This window comes from Phragmites australis, chromosome 2, assembly GCF_958298935.1.
Source record: "Phragmites australis chromosome 2, lpPhrAust1.1, whole genome shotgun sequence".
NCBI lineage: Eukaryota > Viridiplantae > Streptophyta > Magnoliopsida > Poales > Poaceae > Phragmites > Phragmites australis.
In genome coordinates, this window is record NC_084922.1 from 10,945,758 (window position 1) to 10,954,378 (window position 8,621).

Consider the following 8,621-nt stretch of genomic DNA (forward strand, 5'->3'; position numbering starts at 1 on the left):
ACAAGATGGGCGCATTGATGAAGATTTTGATCATCACATATCCAAATCCCCATCCAACGGTAAAAGAGGTAAGTGTAGCTAGATTCTTGTTCATGCATTTTGTTTTGCTTCTAACTCATTTGCCTTGCCTAGGATTGCATGTGTTTATTTTAATTTATTGTAATGTCTAGTGTAAGTCTCATATGGTAGGTTGCTTGTATTTCTCTCTTATCCATGAGCAACCAACATGGTTTATTAGTGATAGGTTTTTTTTATGGCACTAGTTTTACATTTGATATCTTTTATGTGCCATGATCCAATCTATAAGACAAGTCCTCATTGTTATCAATAACAAGTGCATATATCTCACAAGTATTCAACACTTGTATGCACAAATTTAGGGGGAGTATATCCTATAGGTTGTGATTTTGAGACTAACATGTGTTTCAATTTGCATCTTTTGTAGTTTCATGGAGCAATGAACATATCCTTGTAGGTATGCAATGCCTAAACGCTTCGATTGATATCATTGTCAAATCTTTGTTCTTTTAAGCTACCTCCATGCATAATATAGCTTAAACTTCCTATCTTGACATATTGTCTAGTTGTGCATATGTTTCCTTCTCATCATGTGTAGGGGAGTTTAGACTATATTATGTGAGTTTCATGAATTATGATCCATGTACTTTTATCCCTTTCAATTGGTATCATCCTTTTGTAGTGAGATTCCTACAATTGATATTATTACAATTGATATCATTTTTAATTGAATCATGATTTGTGAAGCTCTCTCCCAGCTCTAATGTTTTTACCTTTAAGTTCAACATGCGCATATAGTCTTTTTTGGAATATTGTTGATAAAAGGAGAAAAGTTTGACGACAAAAGCAAGGAATGTAAGATGAACAATGTGGGGAGATTGTAGCGAGTGTAAGATACATGAAGGTTAACAAAAGGGGAGAAACACTTGCTTAGGTCAAATCAAGGGAGAAAATGGCAATGGAGAAAGGGGGAGCCACAACAAAGGGGACTAAGTGGTAAGAACATGCATCAAATCAATATGGTAAGACTTTATGCTCATTTATGATCTTTACATCTGTAATCATTTATTATTTGCCACTTGCTTTGATTGTGTTATCATCAATCACCAAAAATGGTAAGATTGTAGCGAAAATGACCCTATTAGGCCATGATTGTGATTTTGGTGATTAATGATAATATAGTCATTGGGACTAAGATGTTTGTTTAGAATATATGTTAGTAAGTCTCATGGATGCAATACATGAAGAAGCCACCGAAGCCGGGACAAAGTTTGGTTGAATTGGAAAAGGTCCAAGGAGAAATGACTTCACCGGATGGTCCGGTGTTCACATGGTCGAACACACCAGAGCATTATGTCCAGAGGTATTTGACCTCATCAGATGATCCGATGCTCATAGGAGGATACACACCAGAGCATTTTGACCAGAGAAGGTTGCAGCTATCAAAGATCGAAGGTCAACACGCCAGAAGGTCCGGTGATGAAGAGAAGTGCACCGGACAATGAACAGTGCAAAGACGATGAAGAAGAAGACCCCATCGGATAGTCCAGTGATTGAGTTGAACACACCGGAGGAATGCACTGGAACATTGTTGACAAAGGGGAGAATGCAGTGACCTCACTGGAAGGTTCGGTGCTCTGAAGATTTGTACACCGGAGCATATTTTTCAGAGAGGGTTTCATTGGCTCAGCCGGCTAAAGATAACGCACCGGATGGTCTGGTGATGAAGTGATGTGCACCCAAGAATATACTGGAGCAATTTACATAGAGAAGATGTTGGCTCGGATGGCTAAGGTATAGTCACCGGAAAGTCCGGTGATGAATGTGGAGTATACACCTTAGTATCCGGTGTTCACAGACGATTGAGTGGGGTTCCAACGGCTAGTTTGTGAGAGTGAACTCACAAGATGATCCGATGTTAGTACCACTGTTCTCACCGGATCATCCTGTGTTAACAGCTTTTTAGAACCATTGGGTTAACGACTAGTGCGCGAATTTGAGGCTATAAATAACCCTCCACTTAGTCATTTGAGTGGGCTGGAATCCAAAGAAATTCATGTACACCTGAGAAGACATCCAAGCCACCAAAGTGGTTAAAGTGATCATCCAAGGCGATTAAGCACAAGATTAGTAAGTAATTAGTGCTTATAGGCCTAGAGAGTGAGATGCTAGGTGATTGCTGCCTAGATAGTGGATCAAAGAGTGATCCAACAGTGTACCTCTTGGTATACCGGCACCTTGGAGTCTTGGTGACTCACGGGCAAGCTTGTTGACCCTTCGACTTGATGTGGAGTGGCGGCAAGGCGATTGTGTAGGGACACGGAGACCCTTGCCTTTGTGGCTCAAGCTCTGAAGTGATCACGGCTGTGAGGAACTGGAAGAGAGGCTAGTGGTGAGACCTTGCCCTGGTAGCTCATCCAGGTGGAGCCCTTGTCTTTGTGACTCCGTGGCTCAAAGGCCGTGACCGGGTGCCGATCAGGAGCATATCCTTTGTGGAGCTCCAATGTGGACTAGGGGTGACATTCGTACCATCAATACCACGGGAAAAAATCATTGTGCTGAGTTTTTTCTCTCTACCTTATTTACGTTTCCACATTTACTTACTTACAATTTACCTTCTTAGATAGGTTGCAAGCGCTTTAATCAGTAGAGTAGACACACTAGATAAATATAGAGCACATTTAGATATAAATTGATATATGTTTATCTTGTGTTGTTTTTGGGAGCCGAAATAGTTTTAAGTGTCCTAATTCACCCCTCCCTCTCAGGACGTCACCGATCACTACAATGACTCCAAATTAGGACCGTCTGAGAAAATGATAACGAGCAGTTTTAGCAAAACGGAACGCTATAGTACAGACGGTTATATACTACAACCGTCTGTGCTATAATGATAGATGGTTCTAGTTTGTAACTATCTGTACTATTCTTTTTTTGTCCAAACAGTTCTAATTTAGAACCGTATGCACTATTGACAGTAATAGTATAGACGGTTCTGAATTAGAACCATTTATGCAAAAAGAAACAATACAGACGGTTCTAAATTTAGAACCGTTTGTATTAATAGTGTCCCACTCGTTTTGAGCGTATATCTTATATAGATTATTTTTATACAATGGTCAGCAATGAACAACTAGTGAGATGGTAAGGAATATTCGTGCGAGGTTAGAGGTTGCATTTTCAACTCCTAGAAAACGTACTCGTGGTATTTCGCGTGAAAAAAATCATGTAATTAACGACCGCGCCTACATAATAATATAGGAGGCTAGTGTGTGTAAGAAAAATATATTTTAGATTTTTTAAGCTCCAGAAAACTTAGTACAGACGGTTCCAATAACAAGCCATTTATTTGTACAGACGGTTCAAAAAAGTATCTCGTATAGAGTTTCCGAACCGTCTGTATAAATTATTTTTCTACTAGTGTTAATTATAGATTAGCTCTAATTATGGATATTAGTAATATAAACTCACTTAAATTATTACCTGACTGCTTAATTTTTTTTTACTATTGCTTAATCACTGTCGGTTTAAAAACCGGCAGTGATAAAATTTTTTTAGTAGTGCTTTCAACATGTATATATCCCATTAATAGTTCATTATCTTTCCTCCACGCCGGGCACCAGAGCAGCTCCTCCGTCCGTTGCTCCCCTCCGACGCTCCTCCGTCCGGCGCTCCCCGCCCGCCTGCGGATGAGGAGGACCAGACGAATGAGGAGTAGGAGGGGTGGCGCGGCCTACGGATGAGGAGGACCGAACGGATGAGGAGGCAGGACGGGAAGAAAGAGGGAGAAAGGAAGAGAGGCTCTGCATGAGGAGTGGTTGTGGTGAAATGAGTGGATGAATGAAGAGATAAAAGAGAGAATTTAAGCTGCAAGGATTAGTCTCTTGAATAACTACTTGAAATAACATTAGGTTCTATATGTAGGCTTTGATGTGGTGTGCCCTATATGCATCAATGCTCCAACTTTCTTATAAAGTGTGCTACAAACCATGGGAATAAAAATTTAGCTGAAACCAAACATGTGTCGGAACTAAAATCATAGTTTACCGCAATGATACCTGTTTGCTAGCATTGTCATTTCTATCATTCGTGCCATCTAAATGATGCAGGGGTTGGGGCTTAATTTCCTACTTTTTCAGATCGATCAAAGCCTATATACTAGTAGGACCAAAACATCAACTCTTACCTTCTAAAGTGATGACACATAATGGCTAGCAGGCCTAACTGATATAAGATCATCTTATGTAATAGATGACCCCTACGTATGGTGGGGTAGTAATAATGCTTTGACAAGCAACTAATATATATTGCATTTATGTTTTTTCTCGAATCTCTGCGGTATTTATATAGTTTGCTTTTATGCAATCATGGAAATTAAAGTGTCCAGTATGCTAACTCTTCCCTCGGTGTTAACAACTGAACCCCACTGAGAGCTGTCCAACTAAGGTGTCAGAATTCAACTCGATTTTGGATATTCGATTCGGTAAATAAAATTTGGATATATGAAATACAAATCAGAATTCAATATGAGTGTCAAAATACGACTAGGATTCAGGTTTATGATTTTGCAAAAAAAAAAAATAGATATGAGTGTCCAGGTAACACTGGATTTAGAGCAACTTGAACTGGTTAGAGCTCCTCGTAAGTATATTCTCTATCTATGAGGAGGTTGTACATAAATGTTTCGTTAGATCCATTTGAACTCTGACAAACAGAATAACGTGTAAGCATTGCAAATGTAATGTGAGGGGGAAAATGAGGGAGAAGGACAATTCAGTCGTCGTGCATGTATTTCCGCGTTGCAATATTGTTAGTATAACCGTATGTGGTTACATTACTATTTTAAGCCAAGTGGAAATGGAATGTATGGCCAAAAAGGTTGCTCGTATTGGACATTATTCTTTGACGCAGTTAGCTTTCCCCTACACTGGCACCACCACTCTTAGCAACCAAACCCCCATCTGCATATATATACTATATTAGTGAACAGCTAAATCATGACACTATGCATGAGATTCTCAAGGAAAACCTTCCAATAAACAACTGCAAAAGCCAATGGCACAGCTCCCTTTTTGCCGTTAACTAGCTAATCATGGCTTTTGTATATATACTCCTAAGCTTAGATCATAGCGGAACAAAGCACAAAAGTGAGATGACACCTCACCCTAAGCACTAGAGAACTGAAGATAGAATAGTATAAACAACTAGGGCCCTGCCAAGCTTCCTTTGACATCTGGCGGTCGCACTCACGGATCGATGGCCTTTTATAATTTCTAAGAGAGATCAGATTCTCTTATGGTTCTTTGTACGTAATCTGTGCTTGTGTTCAGGTTAGTTTTTATAATCCTGAAGACTAGCCTTTTCAAGGTCAACAATTGCTGCTGGATTAAGTTAGTCAGGTTAGAATTAGGATTGTTTGTTTCAGCTGTGGATTTAAAAAACAGTTTTTAGATTTTGGATTGTGGAAAGTTGAGGGTTCAAAAGCTAAAGGCTGTTTGACAGTCTAAATTTTAGTAGGTTGGGTTGCTATTTGTGCATATCAAAAATCTGAAATGCCAATAAAAGCTAGATCGCCATGTCACCTACGGGCCCACCAGTTAGTGACCAGGAGCAAGGGAGAGCTTAGTCGTGGCCCGCACAACCTCGCTGGTGGAGAGTGGCGTCAGGCGGTAGCCTAGGTGGCTGCAAGGGGCCCTAGTGGTCCTCCCATGTGCTTGCGCCGGGGCACGGATGTCCGGTGCGGCTCGACGACTTGAGGGCGGCGGTAGTGGCCATGGTGCCCAGTGCGGTGGTTGGTCAGCGGCGGAAAAGGAAAAAGGGCACAAGTCGAGCATATGTGGGATACAAGGGTGCTCACCAAGCTTCCAGTTGAGGTGGAGGGGTTCGAGGAGTCCTGGCAATGGTGAGGTGCTTCAACGGAAATGGTGTGACGGTGGCGGTGGTTCTATGGTGATGGATTTCTACGATTGACCAAGGGGATAGGTTTTAGGGGTGAGGGAGATGGTGTAGGCATGACACGTCCGATCTTCGTCAAGGCACGACACGTCCGATCTTCGTCGAGGCAGCGATGGCCGCCCGTTCTTGCTTGGCTCGGTCTGGTCGACGGTGGGCTAGAGTGTGCCGGTGTCTGTGAAGAACAGAGCGTGGAGCTCATAGGGTTCGCGGCAAAAGGACCTCACCAGTGGCGATTCCGGCAATAGCTCAGCTAATGATTCCGAAGGCATGTCAGCGCGGATGTCTCTCCGGCGGGGAGAAAGAGACGAGTCGGCGAGAGAGACAAGAAAAATACTATTCACTATTGAGATTGTAATGCCACTGGTGGGTAAATACATTAAAAATTCATGCCCATGTTGGTTTGCTCTGATTCCACAATCTGTAAAAGCTGCTCTCCATCGAATTGTGGGATTGTAAGAATCTAGCAAGCGGAATATAGATTTTGGGCCCCAAATGCTGCTTGTTTGTTTCCACTTCAACTTATAAAAGCTATTTTCCACAATCTGTAGTGGAAACAAACAGGGCCTCAGAGTGTTGATTGTGTTTACTGCAATTGTAGTTTAGTGCAACGAATAGATTGGATCTCTGCAACCCAATTCTATAGGGCGCCCGAAACTGCAGCTGACGGTGAACAGTCAAGGCGTTAAGTCGTGCCTGTTGTTGCGGATCTGCAGCGGCATCTACTCAAGCACTTGATCCCGATTGGATTGTGTGTTCGGGAAAACAATAGTGTCTCCTTTATTCGTTCATGGTACCCAAAGCCGTGATCTAACCACACTGAGTGCTCGCCATGGCCGGCCCTGAAGATTCTTCTGCTTTTGCTACCTCCCACCAAAACAATTTTGCATCCATTTCTGTTCCTACACAAACCGCCAGTCTCCTTCCCACACTAGCCTTTAACAATATGATCAATGTCAAGCTATTGCAAGACAATTAACTGCTCTGGTTAGCCCAAGTGTTGCCCTATCTGAGGTGTCAATGACCTCTCAGCTATGTTGATGGTACTGTTGCCCATCCAAACGCCACCATCACCATCAATGGCGACAGTGGACCTCAAGTTGCAGTCAATCCAGAGTGCAACCTCTAGTATCAGTAGGATCAATTCGTGCTGAGCGCGCTCCTATCATCCCTCACCGAGGAAGTCCTTTCAAGCGTCGTGCTCATGTCAACATCTAGGGAGGTATGGTGCCATCTTGAAATTATGTTTACATCGAGCTCGTGGGCACGCATTATGAAAATTCGGATGTAGTTGGCCACAATCCAAAAGAAGGATCTCAGTGTTGTTGAGTACTTTTGCAAAGTGAAGAATCTCACTAACACCCTCTCGTCAATTGGCAAGCGTCTTGAAGATGAAGAGATCATCTCCTACATGTTGTGGGGACTCGGTCCTGAGTTTGATCCCTTGGTGACAAGTATCACCACCAGCGCTAAGCCGGTCACCATTAGTGATGTTTATGCACATATGCTCAGCTATGAGCTGAGAATTGAGTAGAACAATAACATTGGTCAAGTTTCCTCCATCAATAGTGCAAGCAGGACTCAAGGGCACGGCAACGGTAGGAGCGACTGTGGCCATGGGCGTGGTGGTTGGTCATCATGCGAACGCGGGCGCCAGTCATCTAGCGGTCAATCTAGTCAAGGCAGTATCATAACTTGTGAGGTGTGTGAGAAGCTTGGTCCTGATGTGTGATGCTGCTGGCATCGTTTTGATCACGATTATCAAGATGATGATGCCAATGTTACTGCTGTTGTGCCAAACGGTTATTCAGTCGATCCAAATTGGTATGTTGGCACTGGTGAAACGGATCAAATCACCAATGATCTTGAGAGACTGATGTCTAGGGAGAACTACACTAGAGGAGATCAAGTGCAAGTCGCAAATTTCATAACTGGACCAAATTGTCCTCTTTGTCCCTAACATCAATAGACATCTCATTTCTCTCCGAGAATTTGCTATTGACAATAAAGCCTTTGTTGAATTCCACTCTCATAACTTCTTTTTTCAAAGATCTGGTCACGAATGCCACTTTTCTTTAAGGAAGGTGTAAGGAGGGTCTTTATGTGCTTCCAAACACACTATCTAGACAAGCTCTTCTCTCAACCAAAGTGACAAAAGAATTGTGGCATCGAAGACTATGGCATCTTGCATCTCCTGTTATTCATCAAATCTTGCAAAAGAATAATGTAGCTATATATTCAAATAGCCCTCCTCTGATCTATGATGCATGTCAACAAGGAAAGGCACATCAGTTACCTTTCAGTCCTTCGTTGCTTGTAACTACTGCTCCTTTGCAAATAATCCACACTGGTATTTGGGGACCTGCTCTCCCATCAGGCATAATTCAAAGTATTATGTTTCTTTTGTGGATGACTATAGCAAATATGTGTGGATCTTTTTTCTTGAAATAAAAGAATGAAGTTTATGCCACTTTTCTTCAGTTTCAGAAACATGTAGAAACTCTCTTGAATTCTAAAATTCATGTGGTTCAGTCTGATTGGGGGATGAGTACACTAGACTGGACAATTACTTCAATCAAACAAGAGTCACTGACCATGTTTCCTGCCTACACACTCACCAATAAAATGGGGTCGTTGAGCGAAAACACCGA

At 42.2% G+C, this 8,621-nt stretch overlaps 1 non-coding gene across 1 annotated transcript; it reads left to right on the forward strand.

Annotated features, from left to right (window-relative positions):
- Nucleotides 1-7,351: 7,351 nt before the first annotated feature.
- On the forward strand, nucleotides 7,352-7,490 carry LOC133910350 (small nucleolar RNA Z247). The gene has a single exon (XR_009908520.1). It is a non-coding gene; the product is annotated as a small nucleolar RNA Z247 (small nucleolar RNA).
- Nucleotides 7,491-8,621: the final 1,131 nt, after the last annotated feature.